Genomic DNA, 10,832 nt, shown 5'->3' with positions numbered 1-10,832 from the left:
TATAGAAGAGGCAAGGGAAAATGGTTACAATGGAGGGGAAGAATAGGAAGGCAAAAGGGAATGGCTCAACCTTATTCCCATTGAATTTGGCTTGAGGAGGGAATGAAATACACACTAAATAGGGTATCTCACTCTCCAGGAGCATAGGGGGGGAAGGGGATGAGAGGGGGGATGATGGAAGGGAGGGCAGGCTGGGGGAGAGGGAAGTTAGAAGCACCCACTTTTGAAAAGGGACGGGATCAAAGTAGAGAATAGAACAAGTGGGAGGTGGGATAGGAGGGAGGGAAATATAGTCAGTCTTTTACAATATATCTACTCTGTTATTGTTTTTTATTAGCCACACATGTACAACCTATACTGAACTGCTTATCTTCCCAGTAAGGGTGGGTGACAAGGGAGGAAGTGAATTAATCTGGAATTCAAAGTTTTAAAATCAAATATTCAAATACATACATACACACACACACTATTACTAACACTATTTTACATGTAATTGGGAAATAAGATATACAGGCATTGGGGCATAGAGATCCACCATGCCCTACTGGAAAAGTCGAAAGAAGTATGGGAGAAAATATGGGAGAGAGCAGATTGGAGGAGTGGATATCCTGTGGGACTGCTATTTTGGGGTGGTGGGTAGGGGAAAAACAGGGAGAAAATTTGTAACTCAAAATCTGGCGGAAATGAATGATGTAAATCAGAAATTAATAAAGCATTTGAAAAAAAAAGTATCTTTTGTTTCCTTCAAAACTAAGCTCAGATTCCTACTTCTACATGAGACCTTTCTCAGTCCAAACTCCACTCTTTCCTTCCCTCTGCTGCTAATGCCTTCCCCTCTTGGATGACCATAATTTCTTCTTATCTAGTTATTAACAGGTTTGTCTCTTTGTTTGTAATGGAAGCACCTTAAAGTCAGAGACTATCATTTGCCTTACTTTTTACCCCTAGTGCTTAGCACAGTATCTGGCACAAGAATTTAATAATTGCTTGTTAATTGATTTCTCTGTCTTCAGATAACTTTATATTTTCTTATCTCTGTATATGTCTTATTCCCACCATCCCCAGTAGAAAATACACCTCAATTTCTTTTATTTCAAGAGCCCAATACAGTGATTGAAACATGGTAAATAAATGCTGGATCCAATTAAATTAATTCCTTTATCCTCTGGATGCATACAGAGGAATGGTTTGATCTTAATTCTGGGGATTAATGCAGAGGGAATAGGCCAATAGCTAAAACAAATAAAATGAATTTCAAAGGTTTTTTAGATATTTTATTTGGGGGAGAAACTATAGAAATCTTCAGGAGAGTTATGATCTCTGGGATCAATTAGTGGCATATGTATGCCCATAGAGTTTGTCTGGGTTAATTGACCTGACTGTGGATTTTAGTGATAGGCTTAAAGGAACATGAAGTGAGGATTGCAGTCTTGCCCGAGAAACCAGAGATATGAGAGTGAGAAAGTCCAGAACTGAGGCAACTGGAAACAACAGGAGCCTTGATGACCTGGCTTCCTGAGAATGGAGAATGTCAATGATTTGTTTTAGGTGTGGGCAGTCATCTATAGGCCAAGTAATCAAAATGGGGAAAGGAAATACAAGCCCAGACAGCAATGAAGTAGGAAATTTTTGTTAGGGAAATTCAGAGCTATCAGTAAAAGTATTTTAAATCATCGGTAGTATCCTTGAAAAAAAACCAGGGTGGGGAGGACAGAGCTCTCCAGAAATTAAAAGAACTCGGGGAAAATTAGACCTGCCTTGGCATGGGTTCCAATTGAAATATTTGGGGAAACCTAGCTTATGATTTTATTGACCTAGGGAGCTTCCAATGAGGAAATTGCTCAATTATCATTATTATCAATTATCATATATTTGTCAATTATCACCTGCTCTAACCCCTAATAAGGGTGAGATGTGACACCAGAACTCATTGCAAAGTAATAATTTGTATTTGATCCATTTTTCATCCTCGAGTGAGACAGGAATAGAAAGAAATTTGATTGACATCTGTCTTCTATTTTTCTTGTATTCTCTTTTTGTTTGTCTTTTGTTGTCTTTATAATTTCATTGCCACTGTATATGTGCATCTTAACTTATCCATTAAGTTAGAGAGTGAATATAACATTAGCCTGACAGACACAGATTCATACAATCACAGAGTTGGTGGAGATGTCAATGTTCATTTAGTCCACCATACTTAGAAATCAGGAAGTCATGCTAACAACATCATTGACAAGTGGCCATCCATTTTGCTCTTGAAAACCTTATACTTTAAATCTACTTTGAAGTAATGAAAGTTGTGGTTTTGTAACCTGCCCAGGGTTTTAAAGAGTTTCACCAACACAGAACTCACCACTCCCTGAGGCAGCCTGCTCAGTTTTGGAGTGCATCTAATTATTGGGCAGATTTTCCCTACCTTAAGCCAAGATTGACTTCATTGAAGTTTCCACTTATTGGCCCTACATTTGACATATGGGACCAAGTGAAACTGTCTAATCCCTTTTCCACATGACAGCACACCACGTGAAGACCACTGTCTTTCCTGCCACATAATATTGCTTATTCAGTCAGTTAATCAAAAACAATCATTTATTGAATGCCTGCTATATGTTTGGAACACACTGATATTGATGGATTTTCTTTGGGCTCTGTAAATCAGTCAACATAGTGCCTGTTGGGATTTAAACCCAGGGACGCCAAAAACTGTTGCAGCATGGGCTTTGCCCACCCAAAAACTGTTGAGGTTTTATGATGTGTTGTGGTAGAACCATATTAAAGAATTCAGTCAGACTGCCTCTAATCAAAGTATATTGAGATCGATCTCATGAAGCAAGCTAAGTTCCAAGAGGAACCAGCAACTTCAGAGAAAGCAAGATGGATTTTGACATGGTAAAAACGCAATTACATAACAGAAATCATGAATATTAAAAAAGGCAGGAGAGGGTTGTTAAGGGATTAGGTAATGGAGGAGGGGGTCCCATCTATGGTTGGGTGGCTAAACATTCTAGACGTGCTGCCCTCTAATTGGCTAGCTATTGTCTTCCTGTCTTGTCTTGGACTAGATGGATGATATGATTGTGACTGAATGCAAGAACGCACCTGTTCCTGTGGGAATGGATCTGAGGCAGTGACCAGGTAGAGACAGTAGCTGGGTCCCCATCACATTGACACACCTGCTGTTCTGTGGGAACTAAGAGTTCAGGGACACACCTGTTGTTTCAGTGAGCAGTGAGGCATATACGAAGAAGTTAGGACACTAGCAGGGGGCGGGGGAGGAGGGGTCCCTAGGTAGGCACGGTGGGGCCTATAATGAAGTCAGAATATTGGGACTGAGGGCAGCTTTATTAAGATTCCATTAGTACCTACTTAATATACTATCATTCAAACATCTTTCCATCTTGTCTTCGAAGATATATAAGAGACTTTGGAGAATAATTTCCTAGAATCCATATGGGCATAACAGCTGTCACTTATAGAATGCTTTAAAATTTGCAAAGCCCTTTAAAATTATCAGTAGTAAGCATTTAAATAGCATTTAAAAGTTTAGAAACCATTGTATGTATATTATTGCATTTGATCCTCTCACCAAGCCTGGGATAAGTGCTATTATCATCGTCTCCATTTTATAGTTGGGGACACTAAGGCTGAAAGTGGTTAAGAAATTTCCCAGGACTGCACAGCTACAAAGTACCTAAAGGAGGAATCTATGAGTCTAGTCACCTTATCTAAGAACAAAATAAGGTATATGTGGTATGGATGGTTCTTTGTAAGCCTTATTTAACTCATCCTGCTACCACACTGCTCACAAGCCATCTTTTTTAATAATTCATCCTGACAAGAATTCTGGTAACTAAGCACACAGCATAGGTTTTACTAATCCATTGGTCTTTGAGCCATATTTTCCATGGAACTCATGATATTTTCAATCTTCTTGCCCCATGGGCATATGAGCAAGTTCATAAGCCAAAACTATGTTGGCCAAGCTATTGCAAAGATTTAAGAATTTATGGAGTTTTGTGTAATGTAACATATATAGCATTGGGGTGGTTTTTCTGTTGCTTCCTTTCAAATAAAAAGAAAGTAGGTTAAATAATATTAAAATTCTGAGAAGTGGAAATGTGAACTAAGGCTAAATTTTAAAAATAACCACTTCTTGTGTCCGGTTTCCATTTTCCCTCCCTTTTACAAAACTATTAAATAGATGTCCAATCTGATATACAATTTATTCCTTAGTTAATGTGTGAATCCAATATTAAGGATTAGTAATGACCATTGCCAAGTGGTAACTCAGCCAGGCTACTTGAAAAAAAATATCTGAATTAAGTCTTCTGTAGTGGACATTTTAAAAGAAGATGATGGAGACCTTGTTTTCAAATGAAAATAATGAAGTTAGGCAGCCTGGTTGCTTTTGCTAGCATGATCATATTATGTGTAGGCTGATGCACTCAAAAGAATTTCTTTAATTTTCCAAACTACAGAATGTCCCAAAAGTCTTAGTGCAGCTTAAAGCTGGTTGGTACAACTGATAGAAAGCTAGGAAGTGAAGAAGATTCTGAATTCTTCATATTCATCATTTTTTTAATCATCACCAGGCATTTAACAACATTTGACAACAAGATGCAGTTAGGTAGCTCACCTGTTAGACTAGTGAGCCTGGAATCAGGAAGATCTGAGTTCAAATTCAGCCTTCTAGCTATGGGAGCCTTGGTAAGTCACTTAATCTTTGTTTGTCACTTAATCCTCATCTGTAAAATGGGAGTAACAATAGCATCTGCCTCCCCAGGTTGTTGTGATGATCAAATGAGATAATAATTATAAAGGCCTTAGCACAGTGCTTGGCACATAGTGCTATATAAATACTAGCTCTTATTGTTAGTTATTACAGTAAGTTTAAAACTATACTCAGATTTTTGGGCATCAGAGAGGTAGGGAAATTTTTAAAATCCATTAAACTTAAAATTGTAATAAGACCTTTGGACCATGTTGTATATAAATTTGGCTATGTAATTCAATGTGAATAACTCTTTTTACCCATTAACACTTAATGGTTTTTATGGCCAGCATAGGTTAAAGTGGTCTTTAGAGATAGAGCGGTATTAACAGAATTAAAAGAAGAATTAAATTAAAATTTAAAAAAAGGAATTAAAAGAAAAAGGGAAATCTCAAGAAGACAGCTTGGGTCAAGTCTTATCTCTGGCACATAGTAGGTTTATGACTCTGGGCAAATCACTTACTTCTCAGTGCCCTAGACAAGTCTCTAAGAATTTGAGTTATAGCATTGTCTCTGATCTGGATGGGTGCAGGGGATTTCCTAATTAGGAACTCTTGACACCAACAAAACCATTGTCAGATGGAATATGGGCTCTGATTTTGTTTAACTATACATCTTGTTTTAATGATTTTGTTTTCCTTTTCTTTTCATTTTTTTTCTTTTACAAGGGGAGGCCATATGAGAGGGAGAAACAATAAATGTTTGCTAGTTTAAAAAAGAAGTCCAAACAAGCTCCCTGTAATGTTAAGGGAATTTGAAGATCTTCTCTGCCCCTTAATAGGCCCATGTGACCTGCCTTGAGCTCTGACTCAGTCCACAGCTTAAGTCACATGGAGCCCATGGTAGGCAGACCTTGCTGAATGGGTAGAGCAGCAAGGGTGGAGCAAGAAAAGAGAGCTGAGACAGAGCTGGGAGAGAGCTGAGGCAGAGCAGCATGAGTGAGAGGGGAAGGAATTTTGCCCATCAAAGCTTGTATGTGGGGAGGCCTAAAGGAGGGGAGGCTTGGGGATGTCGGCACTCCCTGCATTGGTGATGAGTATAAGCTTCTTTGTTATCATGGTGGAATTGGCTCTCTGGTATCTGAAAACATATCTAGGTTTTGTCTTTCAGGAAGACAGTTTGTTATATTTTGTGATTCAACCCTGGAAATACATCTGCATGCCCATAGCAGCTGCTGTGGGTATGGCATTGGCGATATACTCCCTTCCCTCACTCCTTCTCCCAAACACCACATATGTAAGAGGTGATATGACATGGTCAGAGCATTCCGGGACAGGAATCAGAAAGTACTGGGTCCAGACCCATCCTTTGTCACTTAGCTGTGTGACACTTTATATCTTGGGGGCTTCGAGGTGCTCAAGTGGCTAGAGCCCTGGGCCTGGAGTAAGGATGTGTTCAGATGTGGCCTCAGTTCTGGCCCTGCGGTTAATCTCTGTTTTATTCCATTTCCTCATCTGTAAAATGGAGATAATAATAGTTTTGTTGTTATTAAGTCATCTTCAGTTACGTCTGGCTCTTCATGATCTCATTTAGGGTTTTCTTGGCTTAGTGGTTTGCCATTTCCTTCTCCATCTCCCTTATTTGACAGATGAGGAAACTGAAGCAAACAGGGTTAAGTGACTTGCCCAGAATCACACACCTAATAAGTATCTGAGGTCACATTTGGACTCAGATTCTTCTGACTCCAGGGCCAGCATTCTATCTACTATACAACTTAGCTGCCTCATACAGTACCTACCTCTTATAGTTGTGAGGAAAAAATGAGATAAAAATTTCTGCTTAGCATGGTACCTAAAGGAGCTTTATAAATATTAGCTATCATTATATCATCATCATTTTTTGTTATTTTCTGTTATTATTGAAGATTGTTATTTATTATTTCTCTGAGCCCCAGACAGCTCCCTAGGATTTATCCCAGTTCCTAATATTTGTTCCATCACTGATGGAAAAAGTCCACATACCCAAAGTTTCTTGACTGTGGTCCCAAACCCTGGGATACACAATATACTTTTATCAACATTGATATGCACCGGACTTTGACATTTTTGCAAATTGCTTGCCATAATTTACACTTTTGCAAGGTTTAATATCCCAGAAGTAAGCTGGCAAACAGGCACATGCCTTCCCCCGTATCAACACTACTCATTCACCCTCCTTTGAGGTTTCCTTGGAAAACTCTTCCAGATTCTTTAGAGCTCTCCAGAGATGTCCTAAGAGCTCTTCACATTTTATAGTTGGCTATTTCAATTACTTTGAATTACTCCCTTTTGTTTTTAGTTTTTGTTGTTGTTTATTTTTGCTTGGCCTTTCTGTTTTGTTTTCTAATCTGCATTTGAAAGAGTTTGAGAAATGCGGTGCCCCTTTAAGAGACTCTTTCGTCTATTGGCCTGTGCCTTATCCAGGTAATGATTTGGAAGTGTTGAAGACCTTTACATCCCTTTATGTGCGATTGCACAATATTTTTTAACCTTTGTAAACTAAAGAAAGTTATATAACTTGTCCAAGTTGTACAAGAATTGTAGGCAGAAAGTTAAATAAAAGCTACAGAAGTGAACAGTTTTCTATCATGGTCACTAGAGTATTCTTTCCCCATGTTCTGTTCTTGTTTTTTTACACTGTTTCTTCTTTGTGCACCTTATTTATGGCTTTTAGAAGTGAATATTTACTGTGAAAATATAACAAAAACAGAACTATAAAGATCCCCTCTGCCAATGCTTAGGAGTATACTTGCCCCTATACCACCTTAGTCCCTGAGTAGGAATGGACTTTGACTTGAACACAGTTTCTACGTGGCATTTGCTCCACCAAATTCACTTCAGTGTTGGATGAGGAAGATGAATTTGCATCTTTGCTACTTCTGGTTTATTCCAGGCAAGTTGCTCTAGACATCCTTACCATGTGGCATCTGGCAAATCCTAACTTGAGCTCCATCTCCCAGACTTTTAGTGATTTGATCCACTGACCTTTCAAAGCTCACGAGATCACAGCCATCCCAAATCTCTTACTCCTTAAACAGTGAGGACAAATACAAAGTGGTAAAGATTGAGACCAGTATCCTCAGGCTGGAGCCCTCTCCCAGTCCAGAGGTTTGCAGTATATCTTCTTCCTCAGGAATCTCTATAATGAAAGAATTTAAGAAAGAAAGGAAGGAAAGAAGGAAGGAAGGAAGAAAAAGAGAAAAAGAAAGAGGAGGAAAAAAGAGAAAAAGAAAGAGGAGGAAAGACAGGAAGGAAGGAAGGAAGGAAGGAAGGAAGGAAGGAAGGAAGAAAGGAAGGAAGGAAGGAAGGAAGGAAGGAAGGAAGGAAGGAAGGAAGAAGTAAGTCAGGAATGACCAAAGAGAATCAGAAACTATCATTGGTAAGGGTAGTATTTTTTGTCTCTGTATATATATGTGTGTATGTGTAACTGTGTATGTATTTTTAAGACTGGACATACTAGTGTTGAAATTCCCACCTCTACTGATTTGAACCAGCAACATGCCTTCAATTTATAGTCTTAGAGACTTGCTGAGAGTTCCTATAATTTAAGGAAAGTGCCCAATATGTCAGAGGTAGTGTCTGGACCCAGGTCTTTCTGACTCTCAGGCTGGTCCTTGAGTCACTTGACTCACTATTCCCAAATGCCTCTCAGTGATGGCACAGGGAAACTAAATCTAGTGACTTCATTTTAACCAGCCTAACCTTGTATATGAGAAGAAAAGTGACTTCATTTTAACCAGCCTAACCTTGTATATGAGAAGAAAAGTTGCCACTGTGGCATTTGAAAACTTCCAGAGCTTTAGTTTTTGGGTAATTTAATAATTTTATTAGCAAGGCTGGCATGTTCCTTAATGGAAGGATGTCAGTAGCCCTTTCAAATGCCAGATCCCTCATAACAGTGGCTCACGGTTTATATGCTGTTGGCACAGTAGGTGTTCCTGAAGGTGGCAATTGACTCTAACTGGTTAACAATTAATGAGAAAATAAATATTACAATGTGCGGTTGGCCTATATTACAATGAGGGTCTTGGGATATTGACCTAGATCGCTCAAATATTGGTCAGAGAGACTTACCAATTTCTGTACTACCTGTCTGATGAAAGAGAGAATCAGAATTTTTTTCAGACCTGAGTAAACACAAGAGCAGGAATCCTCCCATTAGCCCAAACTTAGAATTTCTTTTACTAAGATTAGATCTTAGCCTGGGTGGATTTTTGAGAAAGATTTCCTGCATTGCTTAGTTTCTGGGTCAGGAAGCAGAAAAGGGGAAAAACCCTGATTCCAATACAGTAGTTAGTTATTAAATACAAGACAGAAGTAATCATTTCTCTCAATACCTAGCAATTAGTTGGTTGATATCTTTCTCCCAGTCCGTAGAGTGTCACTTTCTCTTTTTTAAACACCTTCTTATATGTAAAGTGAACAATCCTATGGATATGTAGTAGGCCACAGGAAAAGGAAGGGAGGAGGCTTTTGAAATTCCCCTTAAAAGGGGCAAAGCCAAGATGGCAGACCTTGCTTAAACTCCTGCTCCAACCACCTCCAATACCTGTAAAATATGACTCTAAACAAATTTTAGAGCTACAGAACCCACAAAGTGACAGAGAGAAACAAATTTCCCACTGACAGCAGCCTGGCAGGCCTACAGGCTGGGGGCCTGAGCAGTCTGCATGAGCTGTGCTGGCCCAGACCTGGGGAGACCCCAACCAGTGGCACAGACCGGCCACAGCAAACTTCAAGAGAGTGAATGACTGGCAACTGTGTTGGTTTCTAGACTTCTCAATCCATAAATGCCAAAGAGAAAGTAAAAGGTCACTAGGGAACTCTATTCATAATGGGTAGAGAAGAGCTCATTCCCGCCCCTGCCCCTGAGGCAAGGGGTGGGTGGCAACTTAGTGGCTGCAGCTGCTACCACTTGGCTGCCTCCAGAGCTCCTGGCCTGCAGATCATAGGGGAACCAAGTGACCATTCGGAGAGTAATTGTTCTTGCTTTTACCTACTTGGATCTGGGTGACAGTCTTGGGTGGTGGTCCTAGAGTATGTGGCCAGGGTGCCAGAGAATGTGGTGGTGTAGAAAGGTTGCCCTCCTCAGACTTCTGACAATATTTGTCAAAACCCCAGCAATTTGGGACACAACTCTCTCCACTCTGGAAGCAGATTTCTCCTATGACAAAGACCTCAAAAGTCAAGTAATTGGCTAGCAAGATGAGCAAGCAGAGGAAGTGCAATCAGACTATAGAATCCTTTTGGGGGGACAAAAAGTATCAAAACATGGAACTGTAAGTAGACAACAAAGTCAAAACTCCTGCATCAAAAGCTTCCAAGAAAAATATGAATTGGGTACAGGCCATGAAGGAGCTCAAGAAGAATTTTGAAAATCAAGTAAGAGAATTGGAGGAAAAATTGGGGAGAGAAATGAGAATGATGCAAGAAAATCATGAAAAGTGAGTCAACAGCCTGCTAAAGGAGACCCCAAAAAATACTGAAGAAAATAACACCTTAAAAATAGACTAGAAGATTGCTAAAGAGGACCAAAAAGGCAATGAGGAGAAGAATGACCAGAAGGAAAAGGAATTTCAAAAACTCACTGAAAAGAATAATTGCTTCAAAATTAGATTGGAGCAAATGGAAGCTAATGACTTTATGAGAAATCAAGATATTGTAAAACAGATCCAAACAATTGAAAAACTAGAAGGCAATGAGAAATATCTCACTGGAAAAACCACTGACCTGGAAAATAGATCTAGAAGAGACAATTTTAAAATTATTTGACTACCTGAAAGCCATGATCAAAAAATGAGCCTAGAAATCATCTTTCAAGACATTCTCAAGGAAAATTGCCCTGATATTCTGGAACCAGAGGACAAAATAGAAATTGAAAGAATTCATCTGGGGGTGGCTAGGTGGTGCAGCACCAGCCCTAGAGTCAGGAGAACCTGAGTTCAAATCCAGTCTCAGACACTTAACACTTACTATCTGTGTGACCTTGGGCAAGTCAACCCCAAATGCCCTTCATTCTCCCCTCCAAAAAGTGAAAGAAAGAGAGAGAGAGAGAGAGAGAGAGAGAGAGAGAGAGAGAGAGA

The sequence above is a fragment of the Petaurus breviceps genome, unplaced genomic scaffold, assembly GCF_028583685.1.
Source record: "Petaurus breviceps papuanus isolate PSGF00001 unplaced genomic scaffold, PetGlider_PUasm1.0 221, whole genome shotgun sequence".
Classification (NCBI taxonomy): domain Eukaryota; kingdom Metazoa; phylum Chordata; class Mammalia; order Diprotodontia; family Petauridae; genus Petaurus; species Petaurus breviceps.
Note: the sequence above shows the minus strand (reverse complement) of the source record.